This window comes from Glandiceps talaboti, chromosome 15, assembly GCF_964340395.1.
Source record: "Glandiceps talaboti chromosome 15, keGlaTala1.1, whole genome shotgun sequence".
NCBI lineage: Eukaryota > Metazoa > Hemichordata > Enteropneusta > Spengelidae > Glandiceps > Glandiceps talaboti.
The window spans coordinates 10,181,421-10,206,730 of NC_135563.1; positions in this window are offsets into that span (position 1 = coordinate 10,181,421).

Sequence of the window (25,310 nt, forward strand, 5' to 3'; positions counted from 1 at the left end):
ATGGTTACGCAAGTAGAAAAAATCCCAAAAAAGTGAATGCCCACATGCCTAGCAACTAGACCTTGCTCATAGTAACAGTGAAATGGTGATGTATATTGCAAATATAAAAACATGGATGGTTAGACAAGTGGATACACTTTCAAAAAAAGATACTGCCCATCCCAACAATAAAATGTTGCTGTATATAAACATTGAAAAATACACATATAAACTATTGAGCGATGCCACAACGCTATTGGCGCTATTTTATTTTTGTAGCTAAGCACTAACGATGATTTGTTTTGGAATTTGCTCATGGAAGATATATCATGTAGAGATAGAAGTTCTATTTTACACGCGAGTTGTTGGGCTTAATTGGTGGCCCTTCTACAGCTTTGCCAAACCGTACGACGTTTTCCGTTTCTACGTTTCTACTGTGTTCGCTTACTTGCAAGAAGTTGCTGTTTGCGTTCTTGTATATCATAAAAGCCTTTAGGCAGTAATATAACCATTTATGATGATTACGTCTCATATTTCTATGAATCCATGTGTGTTGCACACGATTCTTTACACATGATTTCTTTTCAATCCTTAATGTCTAACGGGCATGAATGTTCTCATTGTCTCAATTCAAAGATATAAACTGCTCCCTTTTGGCGTTTCGTTGGCCTTAAAGACTTGATAGTCAGGACATACCTCTTCTTTGAGCTCATTTCGAATGGTATATCTGAATTTGTGAATTCATCATAGATGGATTTGATGAGTTCTTCATATTTTGTATCTATATGAATAGATGATCACGTATAGTGGAAGCTTAGCTTGCTTAATTTTCTCTCCCATGGAAAGTTTGCGACCGTTAATATCATCTGCATGCATATATTCATACATTTGCTTTCAGTCTGATACAGTTGTTTTCATTTATTGATCTTCACCATTCAATATACGTGTGCGGAACAGTATATATAATTAAATTCAACTTTCTTTCTCTTAAATAGATATTGCTCATGTAATCTGATGCCTGCCTCTCAAACAATATCACTTCGAAATGATTTATGGCTTTTGCGGATGGTAGTTATACCTCGCTCTATAGATAAATCGGTTAAAATTGGTTAGGGAGCCTTAAGTAATTACAAGGGGAAATGTTTTAGAAAATGGAGGGAGGGCCACCATTCAGAAAAACGGATTCGGGGAGGATCATATTTTATGCAGTTGATCGTGCTTGACATCTCTCCCCAATGTAATTACTAAAGGTTGCCGAAAACATTGCGTAAATGCCAAGTCCGTATCACAAAGCGGATATATATATAACTCAGTGAGTATCAATCTGCTAAGACAGTGCTCTATACCGCAGTGGCAGAGCGCAATATATATATATATATATATATATATATATATATATATATATATATATATATATATATATATATATATATATATATATATATATATATACATAAAAATGAAAGAAGACGAGTCTGATATTACATTGTGGATTTACACTACGGACCGTTTCACCAGAAGGATCGTCAGGTAATCGTCGGGTAATAGTGAGCAAAGTAGGCTTCTGAGTGACATAGACAATTACAGCTCACTATACATTTCTCCATCACATTAAATAGAACGTGGTCATATGTGTAAGAATGTAATGTTCGTTGTGTGAGCCATGATGAAATGAATTGATAAATTTCTCCTTTGTATAAATGCTTTGACATTATTTTTATTTACACAGCTTGAGAGAAGCCTTGGAAAAGGAAGACACAATGTCATGAATTTGTAATTACCTTATTTGAATTTATGATAACGTACTTAACGCCGAACTGAAGACAACATTCAGACATGAAGCATTTTTTTACATGTCACCAAACACCTAGTTAAAGAAATGAATATATTGTATTGCAATACTTCTAATCACTTACTGTTAGGTGTAAAGACAATAGGTACTATCTCGTATGTCTGCAGACGTGATTTAAGTTTTAGCGTCCTTTGCTTTCATGTGCTAGTTCGCTCATTATTATGCATAACCTATTGTTATCTTAGGACGCTCATTTACTGTGCAGTCATTAATGTAATGTAGTGTTGCAAATGCCAAAGCGAGGCATTAGAGGCATTAGGTTTTGGGTATCGAAGTTGTGAGTATCTGTTTCGCCTGCATCCGGCTTTGAGTCTAACACGGCTACCTGGTGCCAAAGGTTGGAAGATATAATTTGAAATTCGAATTAATCTATCGAAGTGACGAAGCTTATCGACGTTATAAGTTAGTTGCTGTCCTGTCACAATGAGAATACAAGGTTATTATCAAAAGGTATACCTCGCAGAATCAAAGACATCATAACACATAATAATTATAAGTCTCATTATGTCTTGAGAATGTTTTGCTTCACACACACACTCACATGACAGAATTAAGTATTTTGTTTTGTTTAAATTTCAAATTGTGAGATATCTAAGCAGAGCCACTGTTATAATGTTCATGAGAAGTGTCTTTTTAGAAGAATACTTGAACACTATGTTAATTCTCCTAAAGAAAACTACTTCTATCTCATGAATATTAACACAATGGCTCTGCTTAAGTATCTTGCTTCATTCTCTTCTGCAGTCAATGAGATGAATCTGAATTTTGATATGTCATATGCAATTCACTCAAAGGGAAATGATTCACTTGAGTGGGTACTCCTATCTCCGCAACAACGTTGTCACTATGTTCTATTTTGAATGCCATTTATCTTTTGTTAAAACTATTCTGCTAATCTATGCACGTCCGGCTTTGATCATCACCGCGCTCAGAAGTTCCCATTGGGCCTTTCTGGGTGAAATACGAAGCACACGACCGTTGAGAATATTTCCCTTGCAGCCGTTTATCTATAGAGAGTCTTGCTCACCAAAGAATAAGGTGCGGTAGTTGTTTCATCTCGTCATCCGTGCAACGACAAAGATGACCTTTATCTCATTGCTCATGAAAATACAGGAAAAAGTCCACTGTGTTTTGCTGAAGGCTTGATATCTCATTGAATACGTACATGAAAGATATGAATATCTACGGGCTACAAATGTATCTCGATGGAGATGCATAAAGACGGTGGAATTATAGCTTTGTCAGTCACGATAATAGATACACCTTTGAGAAGTGTAGACATGTTGACGTCAGTAATGTGCTGCAATATGCACTATAACGTTTTGCATAACATTAGTAGATTGCACAAACTTGTCATGGATACAAGGTATGGCTCAATTCACACAACGACATGACACAACAGAACATAATGCCGTACAGCATGGCACAAAACATTACAATACTGTAACAATGCAATGCAACACAACACAGCTTAACTTAACACAACACAACACAACACAACACAACACAGCACAGCCCAACACAACACAACACAACACAACACAACGCAACATAACACAACACAACACAGCAAAGTACAGCACAGCACAGCACAGCACAGCCCTGCTTAAACAAATAAAATTATAACACAACACAACACAACACAACACAATGCGACACAGCACACCAGAACATGACGTGACACATCGAGAACAGCACAGCTGAATCACACAATGCACAACACTATATTCGATACGACACAGCACAACACAACAAGGCATAGTACCACAATACAATGCACAGCCCAACACAAGACAACCCAGACACGACGCAGCCCAAGGCAAGACAAGACAAGACAAGAAAGACAAGACAAGACAAGACAACACAACACAAGACAACACAAGACAACACAACACAACACAAAGCAACCAACTATACACAACCAACCATTGCCCAAATCATAGGCAAAGGTACAAATGATGCATTAAAAAAAACTATTATTGAATTAACATGAAAATCTCATTTCATGTTTCCCCAGGACTGGCATCATACATGATGACATTACATGAACATTCTGACTCGTATAATTTTCCATCGTGAATTACTTTGTAGTCGAAAGAGTTTACAAACCACATCCGAATATGATGATAACAGCATTGCATATACTGTCATGTAAAAGTAAGTTTATTCTAAATAAGTTGACTTGATTAGACCATGTTTACCGGCGATTAGTATCCCATCTTATATTTTCAAAATCAAGCCCGGTGCTAAAAATGGTATTTTTCTTTTTGTCGCGATTGCGGTTAAATGTTGTTTAAACCAAATCATGCCGATACATTTAAAATACATTTGTTGGAAATGTTTGTTATAATATCTTATCTGAATGTGAAACAGTCAGGCTTTATGTTTCACCGCTACAACTTTCTACAATCTTATAAAAATAGCGATTGCATAGATATTAGGGTTCTAAGAGACATGAAATCAAGGAATTTCTTTTGACAAGTGATGTATGATTCCCCGTGGAATTCATGACATTTAACTGTTTCTTCATCTATCCTATGTGATTGAATTTTACATCGTCTAAGTCTACTATGACGTAGTTTTGTCTGCATTTTTGAATGACCTGTGATTTGACCTGTGATCATAAATTTTGAACCAGGTAATCTGCTTCCAAATGTCAATCGTGTGTAACAGGTCAACGAAATTTGTTTGTGTTAGCACACATTGCACTTAGACTAGGAATTGTTTGTGTATGTTCATCGAGTTAGGGAGATATGTTTATCTGTCATTCCCTCCAAACAATCACTAACCACCCCTCGGAAACTGTTGCACAGTTGTATGATTAATAGGAAAATGGCACTGTCGCAATCCTTGCTGTATTTTACTGCCTCACAATACATTTCCCAAGATTCCGCTAAATGTCTATACTGGGAAATAATGCACGTTGTTTCATATCGTTCTAACATCTGTGGTCTTTGAAGTTAATTAGTCGAAAAGTATATTTTGGCGATTTGTTACTGCACGATAACTTTCTTATAAATTGAAACCTGAAGTCTGTCTGTGTGTGTGTGTGTGTGTGTGTGTGTGTGTGTGTGTGTGTGTGTGTGTGTGTGTGTGTGTGTCATCATTTTCTCCAAAACTGCTGGCTCAATTCAAACAAAAATTTGAAGACGTATTCCTTAGGGTAATGGCAAGAACTGATTAGGTTTTGGTAAACATTCCATGAATACTAATGAGCAATTTGTGTAATTAATGGTTTTCGGTAATTGCTATATATATTAAGAATGTCCGATTCAAATTCAATATAATTTGGTACATACATTTGCAATACCTTAGCACATCCGTCCTGAAAATATTATTGATGTATCTGGAAGTTTAAATAAGTTATTGGCATATTTCTGTAATTAGACGTGGTGGCCACAAAAAAGAAAAGCATTGTTTCTGGTCAGGAAATGTTGTCTAAATTCGATGCGAATTTAATTTTTTTTAAAAATTGTAATTGATCATGTTTAGTTATGCAGTTGTCTATTTACTGAAGTAGCAATTAAAGTAGGTAGAGTTATTTTGTGTTTTCCCGTGGTTCTGCAGACTGCATTGATATCACAAAGTACTTTCAGATTTCTATAGTTTGGTACACCTTTTTGCCAATTCAGGGGTATATCATGTACTAATAGCTATAACAAAGATTGTTGCATTCCAGCAATTATTATGTGTAGGAACAAAAAGCTCAATATTACCCTTACTGAAGGCATTCAGTTTAAATCTGATTTAAACACACATTTGAGGGGTGCAACAAAATTACAGAAATGGCTATGCATTGCAGTTAAACATGATTGCGTAGCAAACAATTATCTTCTTACAGCAAGATATGTAGCAAACACATAGCTACAACTAAACATTTGGGTTTAGTGTATTCCTTAAACACATTCATTTATAGATTGAAAATAATCAAAAAGAAGGTCGTTATTTAGCATTCTCTGCTGAATTTGCCACTTCCAGCCCTGTCCTGTTGACACCCAGGGAATTTTATGTAGCAGCTCAGGTTAATAATGTTGTCCTGTTAAGTACCTGTAAAACGAATGGCAAAGTATTTTAGCATAGCTTAATGCCAGGCCGTGACATCCATTAACCAGTGCGGTAAGTACGTTTACTAAATACAGTATCAGTAGAGTTTTATAACCCTGCCTCAGTAAATGTAGAATTTGTATGTTTTCGGAATTCTGTTTTATGAGTACTTGTGACAGATCTCTCAGTTCCTATCCATTTTCTATGATTACATGCAATTGATATAGCTTATTATACCGTGTACAATCAATGTTATATCGTCTTTAAACAGAAAATATGGATTATATGCCCTGGTCATTCTACTGTCACGGCAACTCGTGTCTACGTCACTGGTTATGTGGTATTCAAAGTATGAGTCAAAATCGTTCCTACCCTCTATTATCTTTCCTAATTTTCATAAATTATGCTCGAGGAGGTATAAATATATTATTCCCCAATGTTTGTGTTCATTCTGCCGGAAAAAAAGACTCGTTATCTAAGCGTCTATCATTATATTACTCGTCAAGTCCTCTTAAGTCATCTTATTTTTGGTTGAACACAAACATTGCTAGGAAAATGATATCAACGTATCCCTACTCTTGTATATTTACTAACTGCATTCTGATATGCCCCAAAGCGGTTTATTGTCAACTTTTACCGACGAATTTGCACGCATCGTCGATAAATTTTTCAAAGACACCTATTATTTTGAAGTCTATCGTATAGCCATCTATTTCCGTTAGTGTAATAGCACATGTCCGCTGTCTTAAACCGTCATTCGATAGCTTTGGCATTGTTCCGATTCGTAATGGAAATTGAAAAAAGACAGGAAAAAACATAGAAAATGAAAAATGTTACTTGTATCTATTCAGGAGGAACTAAAGTATTAAATTACAACATTCGGAATTCAAAGGCTGACATTATTATTACATCTAAAAAGGGAATAATTTGCTTGGTTAATACATACATACATTAAATGCAAACAAAGGAATGCATCTAAATCCCACGAGAACGTTATGTGATCACTGGATACGCTTGATATTTAACATGTACATCGAATAAGTGCAGTGTGAATGATAAGTTATTTTTAAATGTATTTCCGGCTTAGTGAAAAATTAAGCCATAATGAGTGTTTATTTTCGAGAACATATGTTCCAATATAGTTGCAACCTTCCCAAGGGGGTGTGAAGAAACTGACCTCACTCTCACAGTTTTGCTCTCTCCGTCTGGGAAAATACACAACACGAGGGCTCAAGCTGAATGTTTAAAATCATTTTAAGTTTCAAATTATCGGTATTCTACCCAGTGCAATTAATTGCCAATGCTTGATATAGGGACATTTTCTCTACAGCTAACTCTACAAGTGTTATATCCTATACAGGGAAAGATTAATGTATGCATTGAATTGCACTATAAAACCGGAGCATTACCGTAAGGTTTTAACATTCCACATGTAGGCCCTACTTGTGTTTATTTACTGGCAATACGTACGTGGTTACACAACTGTTTCTAATATGTAGTGAAATGGACTTAGAGAAACAAACCAAGGCATCATATCATTTTCGTTCACGTCGCATGAATTAGTTTAATACGAACAAGTCACAATATGGCGACATCGCCAGTAGTACTTTGCGAAACCTGAGCATCGAACCGGTATTGTAATATTAATCCACAAGATCAAGAAGAGTTTGCACCAGTGTCTCTAATATTTGATTAAAAACATGGAATTATATACTTTAGATAACATGTCGCCAGGCCGCTTTTTTGTTCAGGATTGAATCAAAGTATATTATGGTTAAAACGCCAGCACATCATTACTGTGAACAGAATTGTAAGTTGAGACAGGAAAGTGAATACAAGCATCTGGAGTGTTGGTCAAGGTCACTGGATTGCTCTGATTAATTTATTACATTCATCATTACCATCATAAATAACCGACTTCGAGTTTCTACCTAATCTATACCCATCGGGATGAAATTACATACACAATTATGAAGGGAAGTTTTATTTCAATACAAGCAAATGCAATCTCGTGACTGTGTAACTACCATTCATGAATAAATTATCCAAAGGTTAATGAGACTTACAAAGTAGTGACCTGAATACATCGGAACGTGCAATCAACTGGAATAGTTTGTAGACATATATTCAGGGTTCAGGGCATTAGGATATTAGTAATACATCAGTGTCGAGGAAAAGCATCAATCTAAAGTGTACTGATTTCCAAATAACCAAATGATTACTTTGATTAGATTAGCAACTATACCTCTGGAAGTTTGCTTCCCAACGGACACAGCCGATCAGGTGTCTTTTAAGATAAGGCTATGCTTCCTCCTTTTGGGGATAATGGTAAACAACTTTTAATGTACTCTTCAAATTTTCGTGCGAACAGACATGAGAATCATAACAGTGCGGACGTTGGTGAATTAACTTTCCATGGACTTCGCTTGTTAACCTCACTGCTAAAGGTGTACGCTACCCATACAATGGTATTATAAAGGTACCCGATACTTTAAATTGGCGATGGTAATCTAAACTATCTGCCCACCAGCGGTAACTATGTGATGAGATGGGAAGGACACGTTGAAACAAAGGCAAATGGAAATACAACAACATTAAAATGATATACTGTTGAGCACAGTGCGCTAAATTAGAAAGAGCTCTAATATAGTTTAACTAAATAAAAGAGTAGGTTTATGGTATATTTGTATCAAGCAAGACCAGCGTCCCAGCGAACAACGTAAATGAACTGACACCTTAAGATGACAGCCATATACCAGAAATTCAAATCCAATTTATTTTCCAAGTATAATTGCACGTACAAATAGTTTTGCTAAGAGTGTGCATGTACTCTCGTACAAAAGTAAATATGACTGGCATGTCTCTGAACATTCAATAACCAACCAACCAACCAACCAACCAACCAACCAACCAACAAACAGACAGACAGACAGACAGACAGACAGACAGACAGACAGACAGAAAAACAAACAAACAAACACACAAACAAACAAACAAACACACAAACAATCAAACACATTGACATAAATTATGTAGCAGAAGAGAAGGGCACATTGAACATCTGCAACAACACCACGAGACTAACATTGTTGCCAGCTACTTTGAAATCGTCTCACGTGGCTATATTCTCAAGTATTAGACTTCTTGCACATGCAGAGTTAGCTGTTAGCACAGTTTTACTGGAAGAGATTATATGTACTGATGTACTGGACAGTGTCATATTAACATCTTACCCTAAAAAACAACAAATGCTGAGTAGAAAAGTGCATCGCTTTATGATGACGATTGTTAAAACTGAGGCGATAAACAAAGAAACCGTAGTACATGGTTGACAAGCAAAAAAATAGATGCAATCTAAATTATCTATGAGTCATGATATTGTAAAGGTCAGAGTGTAAATTGGAATCTGCAAGTTGCTGATTTGAGCTGTACCGCTGTCGTTTGTTTCTCAATGACCGAAGTCCCCTGAAAACAGCAATTGTGCCTCAGTCAACACAACTGGTAGGAGAGCGGATGTTATACGAAAAAGTTTATCCCACGAACTTATAGAAGCGGTAGTCGTTTTTATGGCCTCAAGGAGGAGAAGAAATACAGGTCTGTCCCAGCGTTATTAATGATATAGCGCTCTGATCACGACATCCAATGTGAAAGGGGCATTATTCATTTTTGTAAGTGGGTACCATTATCTGTTACCATCGTCATTAATTAGCTAATACTGTATTCACTTGTCTGAACATTTCAGTGTAATGTCATGTGTGCACGCTATGTTATGCTAATATTTCTTTCAGACATCCCCATTCCGTTAGTCACTAATATATGTGAGATGACTGTTACTTTAAACCAATGATAGCTTATTCAAAACGTTCCGGTGGTTGTGTTAGCTGTCCATGAGAATATGTACACATGGACAGGGATAGGTAAGCCAATACATCCGATGGCTTATGTTCATGGATCAAAGCATGATAAAGACACATATATGCGAATGATTAAAACCCATAAGCATTACCATCGTATTCGTCGTTATCATGATCATGATCATGATAATCATGATAATCATCATCATGATGATGATGATGATGATGATGATGATGATGATGATGATCATCATCATCATCATCATCATCATCATCATCATCATCATCATCATCAGCATCATCATCATCATCATCATCATCATCATCATCATCATCATCATCATTATCATCATCGTCGTCATCATCATCATCATCATCATCATCATCATCATCATCTTTTCAATGGGACATTTATTCGTATTTGCCCTATTTACAGTGAAGTGTTAAAATATTTACAATTATACAGTTCAGCAAAGTACGAATCTTGTCAATGTACAAATACACTATTTACATGTTTACATTATTCATAACGTACGAAGCTAATAAATGGGTTCAAAACAGATGTTGTTGGAGTTACTGTGACATGTTTAAGTTAAGTAAAGCAGTGCTAAAATTCTAAATGTAATTGTCCATTTGATACGCTGCAGATGGCGTTGCTGATGCTCCAAGTTGAGTTGAATATCGTTAGTTGTTCCTTAAGTCATCCATCCATCATCATCATCATCATCATCATCATCATCATCATCATCTTTCTCCCCTCTTTCTTTTCCTCCTCCTCCTCCTCACGACCACCCCCCACTACCACCACCACCACCACCACCACCCATTTCGAATTCACTAAAACGGAAAGTTGTAATTGCTACTTTAGATTCGATTCTTGTATCAAACTGAAGATTACTTCTAAAATGGACGTCTGTCTATTGTAAAGTAATAATACTCCCGACTTAAGTTTGAAGTAACAGCGCGAAAGATTCACTATTGATTTATGTTATGGGTCAGCTAACGACAGGTTGAAGAGAAAATAAAGTTACATCGATTTATCCACAGTATCTAATTTCCTGTCTATCTACGAAAGTACTATTAGGGATGGTCTGTTTTGAAGTGTTTTAATGGACTATGACAGATCATGACTCCGTGCATAACGTGAATCTGTAATGAAAAAGAATACTCGATGTCACATTTGATATTTGCAACGTAGCAACGTATTCTTTCCGATACAAAACTAATAGCCACTAGAAATACAATACAGAAATTGTATTTTAAACGAGTGGGAAAATGGTTTTAGGCCATGTCACAAAAGCCTAGATCTTTACGAATTACAGTATATGCAGTAGGGATCACAAACATTGGAGACATACAAAAGAAGACATATACACAACCGCTCACAGGTTGGTAACTGTTTCTCAAAACCCCTCTACATCACGCCAAGGCAAATACACTTAGATGCAGAAATTTGTTTTAAAGTTGAAATTACCACCAACAGATCTTCTAAATCTAAATGGGTATTATTTGAATAATTCACGTGGGGTCGCAATTACGTCAGAGGTTTACATATAAGATCCACTTATTAAATTTCGCAGAGCTGTTGGTGGTAATTTTATATTCAAAACATCTGTCTATGTTATATACTTTGCACGTAAAGAGCTTCTTGAGACATTAACACCAAAACAAGTCAGTCTGAGGGCGATGATTGAACGTACACAATTGGTTGAGGGTTGAGGGTGACGTGGGGTGGTGCAAACATTGATGTACTACTATTGGAAATTTCCGCTCAAGATCATTGGTATTCTCAAAGTATATGTACTCACCATTATTTGTGATTAGTAATTAAGTGTCATATAATAGTCGGTTTACCTTTTTATTAAGCGTTTTCCCTTGATACCAAATGGTGGACTAGCTATATTAGTTCTTTGATTAGGAGTATTACATGTATACGTAAAGATAGGACTATTTAACAGTATAAATTAATCATTTAAAAGTTGCCTGTAAACATCAATGGTATCACTCTAGTTTGTCGTATCGCGAGATGTCAGGAACTCCCAATGGACCTAGCACTGGCTGATAGACCATTAGCGTGTTTGAATTCTGATCAAAACCCCAGCGAAGTCTTCACAATTAGCCTTGGAGAAATACGTATCAATGAGGTAGTTTTGGAGCATACCACCAGAACAGGAAACGGTTATTGTATTTGATAGGTTGACACCTTGAGGCTGTAGACATTCGGTAAAGTAGCTTATTCATTGTTGTACTGCAAAGTAAGTAACTAGCTTTATTTGCTGTTGATTATGTTGAGTTCCACTTGGTAGGATTTGCTTAATATGTTACAATATAGTTCAAATTCTGTTGCCCTATAAAGTCAAATATTTTGCGAGAAACAAAAGTCCTTGCAGGCAGATGTATAAGTGGAATTACGGGAAGCATACACAACACATATTTACTTAACTCTAGAAATATCCAAATGAGTTTAAAGTGGTTTTTGACCTTTAATGTACCGGTAAGTGTCTGCTCTTGAAAACGATTCCATTAAAATTGCACACTCGAGTTTGGTTAACAAGTACATGTGCCGTGCCTCTTGCTGCAAAAGTAATAAAGGATTCCGGCCCTTAGACTTTGATAACATCAAAGATAACACTAGCGCTCATGTCGTCGCTATATTACTAACACTGCTTCACTTCATCATCTCGTGTGAGAAAAACTCTTACCCAATTTTGCTACATTTTCTTTGTGTGAGCTACCATAATTGCAGCGAACCGTCTTAACACATCGGCCCTATCGCTTGTTGGCATGTCGGGAGATTAAAATGTAACAATTACTGTACAATGTTTACCTAACAGATAGTGAAATATAACAATGTTAGTAAGATTTCATTCAAAGCCAGATTGTGATTTGTTTCTACTCAAATTTATTTCATTGTAACTGAAATAACTCACTAACTTTCAGTACTCAGAGCACATAACAACTACATATCAAACATAATTATTGTGATTTTTGTTCTGACCTGCTCGCTACGGGGTCGATAGTACATAACAGAGGAAACCAACAATGCAACCATTTGCCTATAATCTGAACGACTCCTGTTCAGACTTTTCAGGCAAGATATATCAATTTACATCGTACTCGCACACTGCACAACACTGGGGCATGTAGTAAGTTACATATAATGCGTTATGTTTCAAGTTTCTATGTCATAATCTCACCACCAAAATAACGATAAAGCTAAACACCGGAAATCCCCATGCATCAATATAGAACAAGAAGAAATGTCTCCTTGTTGAACTATTGTTGTCGAATATCAATCAACCCATTTAACTGTTATATGGTATTAGAATGATGTTTTCACCTATGAACCTTTTTAGTATCAGACGGGACGTTAATGTGTTGTGCAATTGTTGCTTGTTACTATACTGAAGACGACGTGGGTATAAGATATATGCCAACATCATACACATCCACGTTCTGTCTTTAGCATCATCTTGACAACATCACTTAGCACTCTTAGGAGCAAGAGAATATTGTCACCGTTTACAATGTACAGAAAGTGCTACAAAGTCTGCCAGCGAGCCTGGTATTTGACGTAATATCAAATATTTGTCAGCTGAGACTACATTACAAAAATCACATGCGGCAGAATTACACACACACACACACACACACACACACACACACACACGATAATTTGCTTTAAATTCCTCGAATTTCTCATTAATGATATTGAAAATAAGAGAATTGCTATCATGAGCTTTCTTTGTCACTGTGACATACACGATAAAAGAAAGTTTATATTCACGACATTCAATGAAAGATGACGTATAGCTGCACTTGTCGAAGTAAATCCAAATCAGCTGTACATAATTGCAAGAGGTGACCCCTAAGTGATACCGCTATCACGATTCATTAGCTGGTTCAACATAACCATCCATTAGTAAAACAACTATTACAAATACACTGTCACGAATTTGGTACTTATATAATTAAACGGAGATAGTCTCGCTTGTATTTCATGATTGCAATAATCAAATCAAAGGTAATCACACAAAACAACTCTCCTGAACCACCGACATTAATTTCACGGAAGAGTTATTTTGCAGTTGAAAAAAAAATTTTGTTCATTATGAAATTAGGCGAAGATAGGACAAATGTCTGACTCAATGATTTCTGGCTGACGCTGAGACATGCATGAAATGCATGTGTCTGTAATATAATGTAACACGAGAAAAACTAAGCAGATCACAATCTTTAGTTACACACACTGCAAACCGTAAAAGTAAGATTTCAACATATCTATTGCACATATAAACATACATCGTAAGCTCGGTAGGATATATTGTTTAATATTACTTCTTAAATAGGTTCTTTAATTTCGAAGTGCTTAATAATTCCTTCTTAATGCCCTAAACAGACACATCTTTACATAACACAACTAATACTGGAACACGAATAGAAGACGACATGATACATTTATCACCCCTTATCATGTCAAATATACTGAATGCAAAGAATATTGGATATGCTATGAAATACTTTATTTGATATCAAGTTATGCTTGCTAGAATTGGCACATAATGTTTAATGTTACATTATTAATAAGTGCTTAGATTTTAAAGAGTCTATTATTCCTTATTAAAGGCTTAAACAGTTTTTTTGTTCAGATTCTAAATTTCCTCCTTAAAAAGAAGAAGAGTTTTATAAATATTTACCGTGTCACAAAAAGTCGACTACTCATGCAATAAGTTATTTGATACACAGGAGGAACTTGATGCGATTGCGACATAATATCTAACGTTTCTTCATACATTTAGATCTGCTTGCAGATTTTAAAGTGTGTAACCGTATGTCTTCAACACGTATAAACTCTTTTCATGGAAAGAAAGGCGAGAGAATATGACTATTAATGACTTCATGTATCATATATCCTAATTTCGTATGGTAGGGTCTATGTCGTGAAATGCTATTTGACAATTTCAAGAAAAAAGAAAACGATTCAATAATATCAGTTTGTAATGTCACATTTGTATTCCTACGTTGAAAGTTTCAAATTATTCAAGCAACCCACCCTAACAGTATACCCTATACACGAGATTTGGGTAGTCGCACTATTCGTGACATTTCGGCTTGTGCTATACGGATCGAAATGAACCCAAATTGAGTGTATAACCAACGTGGCAGCGATTACTGCTGCGCCTATATCATAACTTGCACTCGAGTAGTATTATCTCAAATTAAACTTCGACAGATCTCAGAAATGGCAGGAAAAGTATTTTCTCTAGAACTGTGTCCAAAACACCTGGCCAAAGAACGAACGTTTTAACCTCAGTGTATTTCATGTGAAAAGGACCCTTCAAATTTGTATTGGAATCGCGATCCTTAGAAAGGCATTTTAATGTTTTTTACGCAAAGCCGACATAAGTTGCCTAAATCTTTGTTAGCCTATTTACCTACTTTTGCAAATCATCTGTAAAAACTTTTTAAAACGTTCGGCAATTCAGTGTCAGTTGTTGACAAAATGGCGTCGGGAACTGAACAGAACGTTCAATTTGTCGCTTTCTTTATGAAGTCAATCGTTTCGTAAGAGTTGGCCTTTTGAAAGACGCATGTGTAGTCGACTGTTAAATTAATTTTCCAGCCTGAAAGAATATGTTGTAAACTTGTGAAACAATTTTGTGCGCATGTTTAGACACATTGGACGATAGCGATGACACCCTCGGACAGGTTGTGTATAGCTGAGCATTTTAACATATATGCCCTTACGACCATTTTAGCACTTGTGTATGCAAATATTTTACCATTGCTTCGGTGAGAATTCGTCCAATCAGATTGACACACTGTAGTGACTGACAAGCTGATGCGATATAATATAATGTTTATACATTACCCATTATTTACCTATACCAGCTATATTTCCCCTTTATGCGACACTACATATTACGTTCCTAACAATTTGAATTGCTTGTGCACGTTCATGATTATTATAACTTTAATGACAACAGTCCTTTCGTAATAACATAAGATATGCTATGGATGAACTGACATTGACAAGGTTATCTCGGGTCATCGTGTTGTGACGACCATCATGTTAGAGTAACGAATCGTAGAATGTCAATGACGTCATCATTTAAACGTTCAATGCTGATACAAACGAGGAACATTAATTTGTATATTGAAGGGAGACTACCTTATATCTGCTGTACGTAAACTCAAATTGCTAAAAAGGTTTACCGCTATAATATATCCGTATAAACATCCTTATAAAGAATGAAGTTTCCACAGGCGAGAAGTCCGTGTACAGCAATCAATGACAAAACAAACGATGAGGTCTCAAGAACCTTTTTAAAGACCTTTTTGAACAATGTCTACAAAAATGATCGTTAGAATGATCTCAATTTTCAGGGAAAAAAAGCGATGAGAGTATTTCAGCCAGCCTTTTCAAAGAGTGGGACACAGTGTCCCGAGACCTTCATTTTTCTCACATGCAGACCTATGCTAGATATTTGCTGAATGATTATGCAATTGCCTATCCAATCATGTTGTTATCTATGCAATATAAGCGATAATTTGGCTGTTGCTAAACATATTTGCATACAATATCAGTGTGGGTCATCTATCACCTGTCACTTCCAAAAATTTTTGGTCAGGTCCACAAAATGTGTGTCAAATGACCCCCCCCCCCCAAAAAAAAAAAGAAAAGAAAAAAATCCTCTGGATGCAACAATGCGAAGAACAAGTGTAGGTGAAAGAGTATCAAGTAAACAGAAATCTGGGTTTGGGTAGGACGATAGCTCAAGGGAGGTCGAGGATCAAGAACTAGTTTATACAATTAAAAATAGAGCTGTATAATCTACATCTAAATAAAAAGTCAGCATTCTAATTAATCATAATTATGTTTTTCACGAATCCTAAGTGGTAGTGATGATGATGATGGTGGTGGTGGTGACGACGACGACGACGATGATGATGATGATAGTAAGGCATAATTACACAATGATAAAGAGAAATTACAATTTTATTCTTTTTGAAAACGTCTAAACATCAAGGGAAACTGGATTATAATTGACTTTATATCCTAAGGCGAGAATAAATATGAAATGGCTTTCATAGCCAATTATTAAAAGTAATATAAATAATACCCTTTTGATAAGAAAGAGAACATTGTCCATATTTTGCCTCGAGGAAGTATTAAACTTGCAATTCATTTATTATTATATAAATCTGATTCTTCTTGTATTCTAAATTGGCTAAATTGACAACCTTAGCAATATTCTTCGATCATTCGATGTGCACGTCGTGCATGTCTGTGGGCCAAGGATAATTACTTACCAGACAGCGAGGAATGATTACAAATCTCCCTACGGTGTCACTTTGTTAAATCTGCCTGTGAGCATCTTAAAATACTGCTCGGAATCACGATGAATGTTGCACAATGCAGTCTGAATATATAAAACAAAATCAAGCCAGCTATCTATCACTTTGTTGGATTGAGAACATTTTATCTCAACAACATTTTAATGTAATTGACGACCTTGACGTTTCTATGTGAACGTTTGCCCCTCGCTTACACTCGATTTGCAGAAGCGATTAACTTATTCATAACTTTTCTCACATTTTATTAGATTACCACTGCCACTGCCACCAATTCAATACAAAGTTGTTGAGATAAAATGGACTCAGTCCAATAAAGTTATAGGCGACCAGGTAGTATGCGTTTCTATGTGGATGTTTGCCCCTCACTTACATAGGGTACAATTGATTGCACGCTCCCCAGGGAGTTTAAGCCGCGTATGGCCGTTGTGCCGCTATAGGTCTGTACCAGGGGTAATCTCCGTACAACGCTATGGATACGACACTAATTGTAAGATACGTTTGTGAAACGATACAATCATTATACATGGACATTATCAGTGCATAAACATTTGTTTTCCCATGAACTGAGTACAGACTATTAAAAAGGGAACAATTCGATTTGCAGAAGCGATTAACTTATTCATAACTTTTCCCACATTTCAAGATTTTTAAATTACCACTGAATTTACTGATTACCACAAACACGTTGCAAGCAACAAGTTCATGTCGAATATTTCTTTTGAAATTGGATTTTGCACCTTGAAGCTAGGGTATGACATTGGACAATATATTTCATCTGAGATATGGCCCCTAAAGGAGGAACACTCGTCAATATTAACTCGAAGATTGTGTTTTGAGTGTTATTTTAATGTAATTCCTTTTTATTTAACTCGTGTGATATTTAAGGGTAGGTAAACCCTGCTTATTTGCTTCTTAAAGCACCCAAATCCCTAATGGCTTTAATAGCTCATAACATTGCAAGCGTATTATTGTCCCTTTTCTTGTTGAATCTTCACACCAGATCGGTATATTTAACAGTAAATGGCTCTACGTCAGTTATAAACCCCCAAGAGAGTGAACAATCAATTGTCATACTAAATTTTATAGGAGAAGCATCTGATTCACATCAATAGTCAATAGCTGTACTTTTTATAATTTGAACAGGAAATAAGATATTTTATTGATTAAAAACTATAATCAGTCATGCTACCTAAACTAAATAAAGGGTCCGTTGATTGTGGGAGCCGTTGTTATTAAAATTGATTCACAATGTCAAAGCAATAGCTAAGTTTAATAATGGCACAACATGTGGTCAGTGAAGCGGTAACGATGACCCACTTCAAGCTATAATAACCATACGTATTCAAATCTCAATATTAGAGAGGTTTAGATACACGTTATCGTAAATGTACGCCTACGGGAGCATTATCGTGCAGGCGTACAAGTAATGACGCATACAAAATTGAGTTCAGTTATGCCTTTAAAACACTAACGTGAAAAACAGTGGAATGTGAACGCGCGCGTTGACATCTTCTGCCCGGAAGGCCAGACACATGCCTTTGTTTTCTAAATTTGTCCGTATTTTTGCCATTTTTCTGCAACTACCCAAACCAAAAACAAAACAATTAGTTTAAATTTATGCTTCCGAACTTTGATATAAAAAATACGACATTTAATAGTCGAAAATGACAAAAACTCAACACGTATTTACAGTTACGTGCAGACCGCCATTTTGACGTAGCGTCGTTTGATACAGAACGCCTGAGTTGCTTCGAATCACGTGACTATGACGCTACACGACCCGGTCGTATAGAACACACGTAAATACGAGCATCTAAACCTCTCTACTAACACCCATGACATTTATGTAAATTACTGCATCACATAAAGTTTCGATGGTGTCATAAAATATCTGTACTACAGAAAAGTAAAGGGTTAGATATTTTGATTGAAGCTATTTTTTTGTAATAATTCTCAAACTGTTGTAAAAGTTGTTAATTTGACAAAATGGCTGCTATTCGGTCAGATGAATGAGCCCACAAAGCTAAATGGCGCATATATGTCCATTTTTTTTAGTGGTCTGTAGTATAGACGAACGTATTACATAGATAGAATGTAGTACATCCACAGGTAGGGCTCGTTTGTGGATGGAGAAAACATTATAAGAATGGAACCTGAATTGCGAACCGAGGCTTTACGGCATAGCCGCTAGGTATTTGGAAAGGCGAACAAGCATACTCAGTTGTCTGTTCCATCATCATTCATTGCCAACGCGAAATGTGAGTACATAAGACATTCAGTTGAATTGACGAAACAATCAACATCTGACATTTTATTTTCATATAAAGTAACATATTTTTGATGATAATGATAACAAGAAGAAGAAGAATAATTCTACCAATAGCTATTTGAAGACAAGGTTCATGATATTTACGTATATAAGATACTATGACATACTTCAATATCTGAAAAGACGTAATTATACATAATAGTATTAATAAGATGTTAGGACATGGGAATTATTTTAGTGCGTTGCTACAAAAGATTTTTTCACATAATTTTACTGGTATAGGTAATTAAACTTCTACATGATATTCTTATTTTAGATGAATTATGATACCATCTATTCAGCATAGCTAGAATCTAGTCGTAAAATAACCTTATCATCTTTTAATCCAGGTTTGGTTCTTATATTAATTTCAAAATTATATTGTTACTCTACTAGTCCAGTCAGAAAACGTAAAGTTATTTACCAGTATAGCTACAGCACATAAACATATGTTCTTTTTTTCTTCAAATATCAACACCATTTAGATTTGGTATAGAGTAAATCTTGAAATGATATTTTAAAATTTGCAAAAGAAAAAAGAATGTCAAGTGATCAAATAAAATAACGGAAAAGGTATTACAATTACAAAATATGGGTGTTTAGTTAACGCAATGTATACATACATTGAAACCTTTGATCATGCTCTGGTAACAAAGAGAATCACCTCGCCTTGGCTTAAAAAATTAGTATACTTTTTGATCCAGGATGGATATCCTTGAACAATATGTTTCCAAACAAAACTACCCCTCACGTTGATATACTGCGTTAGCATCCTGTCCACACAGTGGGTATCACTGCATAATCATCATAGTTCTGAGAATATAATGTCATGGCGTCCATCCCTTTTGATTAAAAAGCTTGTGTTACCTAATCATCCATACTCATATATCTTTTGAAAGTCAATGCCGTTAAAGACTTGAAACAGAAATGAATGCCCATTGTCAAAATCCCCATAAAAGTCCAAGAATAGCAGTGCGCCATCTAGTCTCTACTGTGTTTTATCTAACATAGTGTTTTCAAGTATACGAACATATCTGCTTTTGGTGTAGTCTTGCTGATCTTCATAGGGGAATTCAGATGTGGTTGTCACCATACTTTAGAACATACGGTGTAATGTTATAATCACAATTCAAAAGATAGCGTGTGTTCTGTAATCTGTAGATTAAGACGAAAGCTTTTTCACATGGGTTAATATTTCCTTGCTGGATTTTGTAAGATTATCAGATTTGAAACAATCACATTTACAATTACATTACTAACTCTTTCCGCAATGTTCTTTATGGGAAATTATTAAACTTCCTGATGTTCCCCCAACTTTAAGTACTAGTGTAATTACAACTTCCTACCCACCTATATCATTATAAAACTTCAACACATTTGCGTTTCCTGTGGTGTCAATTTTCAATGTTCTAGTAAATTCTTGTAAACATTGTGATGCAATGTACGTTATCGGAAGAATACAATGATCGCACATTTATTATTTGTCAAACAGTATGTTTTGATCTCAAATTGTTCTTTTCTAGGACAAAAAAGTACTTTACATTTCTTTTCTCTCTCCCGAAATTATTTTACTCATGATCCTATTCGTGCGCTGCGAATTATTTTCCAGGTAGATTATATTTTCTCTGTTAGGGCGTTGTTTTTTTAAAATCCATTTTGTGAGCTAACATGTACATACTGTGATGTCTTTTATCGTCAACAATATGCAATAAGTTTAACCCAGTACTGAAATGTGTAGTGTAAACGGGGTATCTTTCAATGTTTTGATAGGAGAAAATGTAGTTTATCTTTCGTTTACTTACGTAAAATGGACACATCGTAAAATATTCTATGAAATCGCCATTCGGAACATTTGAACTTGTAATGTATAGAAAGTCGTATGGTTACGTTGAGACAATATTTTTCCATCTTTTGAATTGAACAGAAATCGAAATTTACCTTCCGTCGAAAAGATATCAAATATTTTTCCATGGCACCTGAAATTATGTATTGTCAAATATTCTACCCAATCACCATTCAGTTTATTTGAACTTCCAGTGTATACAGAGTGCACATATAGCGAGAGTTAAAATGAAAAGACAAGGCTTGGTTTTAAAGACATTGTAAGCACGTGGTGTCTTATTCCTTGAAGTAACCAGCATAGTGGATACGTATATATACGGTGGCATATTGCTAGAACGTTAAGGCAAATGACAAGGTCATCCTAACCCGGCGTCACGTGCTAGACTATAATCTAGTAATAAAGTATTGAAAGGTCGTTACTGATTCAACTACATCTTCGGGTATCACTGAAGGAAACAAAACTAATTTGGGAAACGACCCAAGGTAAGCTGCAGGAGTGTTATAAAATCAATAGTCAGCCTAATGGAGATGTAAAACTTGGCGATCTAATACTGTTACTGCACGACTTGGCGTATCAGCTTAAACGATAATCAAACATTAAAGAAAATCATGTGCCGGACATGTGCTGGTGTTGAGTAATATTGTAAGTTCGGGGGGGGGGGGGGAGCTCGAGTGATAATATATTACAGGTAGGGGACGAGTGTAGCATATCATGTTTACGATAGTACATTACAGCAACTCCCGATCGAAGAATCACCGACGCGGATCACCGATCGACAACCTATGTAAACTTCATAGAAGACTGCAACGGCGCTGATAAATTCAAAAGTTTTCAATTTATAGACAAAAGAGATACGAGAAACTAACACTGTCTGTTTTGGTTTTATAGGTACAAAGACGATAACTCATAACGAAAATCCTACTTTTAGTGTTGATATTCACGTTTCAATATTGCAGGATTTCAAAAGCTATATTACAAAAGACGACAAAATAAAGTTCATAAGCATGTAATCCTCTTAGTCAATAAAGTATAGGTCTCATTTATAAACCTATTCATCTAGGATTTAGGTGACTAAGACACGATACATAAAAGTAAAGTCTAGACTCAATCTAATGAGGTTTTCAGCGTACCCAATAAACTTTTTTCCCCATCCGGATTTCGACGTAATAGTTTCTTTCGAGTTGATGCTGCTTTATCTACTACTAACCTTGTATTTGTTTATTCGCGGCTTATACGTTGGCATGTTTTATCTGTTTAGCGCCATTCGGAACTAGATAGTGCACAGCATGTCTGCAATAACACAAATTTCTGTGAATTGATGTTAATGTTATCACGTTTAAAAACACGAAGGATCCGTATTGACTATTTAGGCGCCAGTATCTGCACCATGAATTACTATTACATGGTCGGCATGAGATTTGCTAGCGGCAGTCGTAATTGTCACCAACTCGCTACACAAAACTTTTGTCCATTCAATAATTGGAATGCATGAATTGATATAAAAGGATATTTGCTTTGGTACACGTATTGCAGTCAATTAAGTCGTACGTGTAAACAGCACTTTGTAAGTTAACTCGTATTTTTTTCTAAGAGAAAATAAAATGGAAGAAGGCTTTTCATTACTGCTAGATATTTTTTTTGGGAATATTATTTGGCTATTACCGCCCACCTAGTGACAGAACACAATGGTACAAATATGATATAGAACTAACTATGATCACCATTAACACAAATACATTTACTGGATATTGGCGTTACGTGGATCTGATTCTATTTCATTCTTTGTGATCACAAATTCAGGATTCGTCAAAACATAATATTGTCATGCTAAAAGTTCATCATTTTTTCACATTGTATCGTTAGAGTTTTAACTTTTAAAAACGCAGCAGTTTCATAATCGCATATTTCATTCAAGTTCATGCTTATTCTTTATCTCTTTTGCTTCATGGATAAATTGGCCACAACCAACATATATTAATTAAAATATGATGAACTGGAAGATATGGCTTAGAACAGAACACGGATTGCATCTACACCCTAGAGTTAATAAATAACAAAGAGGCATAATTTACATATTTTAGTTTGTTTACAAAATAGATTACAACTATTTACAGGCAGTCTCACACAAGATATAATACTTTTGAATGTAGAACAGATTAACAATAATATCTCTGCCAATAGTCACACTGTCGATGGTAACCTAGAAATTTTTAAATAGAGTGGTCGATTACAAGTCCTCCGATATAATCGAGTGTGAGAGCACGTCCCATTACTATCAAACTACAAGCCACCCCCTAAATCTTATGTCCTACGTCCGTACGTCCGCACGCACACACGGATGCACGCGCATACACACAGGTAGGCTTACCTACCTACCTGCCTGCCTGCCTACCTACCTCCATCCATGCATGCATGCATGCATGCATGCATGCACGCATGTATGTATGTATGTATGTATGTATGTATGTATGTATGTATGTATGTATGGATGGATGGATGGATGGATGGATGGATGGATGGATGGATGGATGGATACATACATACATACATACATACATACATACATACATACATATACATACATACATACATACATACATACATACATACTTACTTAGTTACAGACATACATCCATACACATACATCCATACACATATCCATGCATACACACATACACACGCACGCACGCACGCATGCATACACACACACATACATACATACATACATACATACATACATACATACATACATACATACATACATGCATACATCCATGCATCCATGCCACACACATACACATACACACACACAAACGCACGCACGCACGCACGCACACACACACATACCTACATACATACATACATACATACACACATACATACATACATACATACATACATACATACATACATACATACATACATACATAGTACATACATTTGGGTGGATATGTTCGTGGCTAGGCACATTTAGGTAAATGTCTAGATGTATACACAAGTCTTGTTGTTACGTTCCATGAACGGAAAGTTTATAATATAGTGTGTTTGTATCTGTGAGCATATGTTCGTAACGTTCTATCTTTCTCATGTATCAGATGAAAGAAAATTTCTCTAGACATTGAATGTACCTGTATTTATATCTTTCATGGTCCCAGTAGGACGTGGAAATCCGTTAGTTAATGACATGGAACACACATAACTCACTAGCCTAAGACAAGTTGGTATAATAGGCTAGCAATCCCCCAAGTCTGATGTAGGCAAAGGCTACTAGATAAGAAACCAAGATCAAGAGTTCGTTTACTCGTTCTGGATTATCGCCTCACCTACCAGTTTATAAGCCATTATTTATAAACACTTACCCATCTGTAAAGCTTGGACATATATATGCATGATATAATGTCTGTTTGATAAATGGATATTACCTAAAGATACCGTAGACACTGCTGCATTAAATATCTCAAAGCTGTCTAAGTGGCAAAGCATGTATAATATTCGCTACGTCTTAAAATGTATGTCGTTGCTTGATCTTATAAAATATCATTTGTGTCAATAAAGTGCATCCCTGTGTTTCATGAGACTACGTTCTTAGGAACAGCGCTAACGCTTTACCACCTTCACGTCTGAGCAACAATTTTAATCCTTTGCTGAAGCTTCACGTACATGTGATGTGATGATAACTACGGCCGATGACGTACACGTTTTCAAGAGTCGCGTGTTGTTTTTGGAGTACTTTGGTTCCTTTGTGAATAGCAAAGAACGGAGACGTTGATGACGGCGTGTAACTCTTCAAGTCGAGACCTTTTACTTGAAATTCATTTTATATATAAAGAAAAGAAAGTCATAAGCTCACTTGTGGGATACTGCTTCCTGTAAATAATGATAATTATCTGATGAAAACTAGTTAATGGCCAGCATCTAGGATGGGATACAGGACGTGAAGATACCCAAGTCCTATTTATTATTTTATTAGAAAAACTGCAACAATAGCGTTATTGCATACACAGAACTACCAGATTTTTTTTTCATCACAGCCAGTTCTAAAGCTGCCACTTCGATTGGAGTATGCCCCTC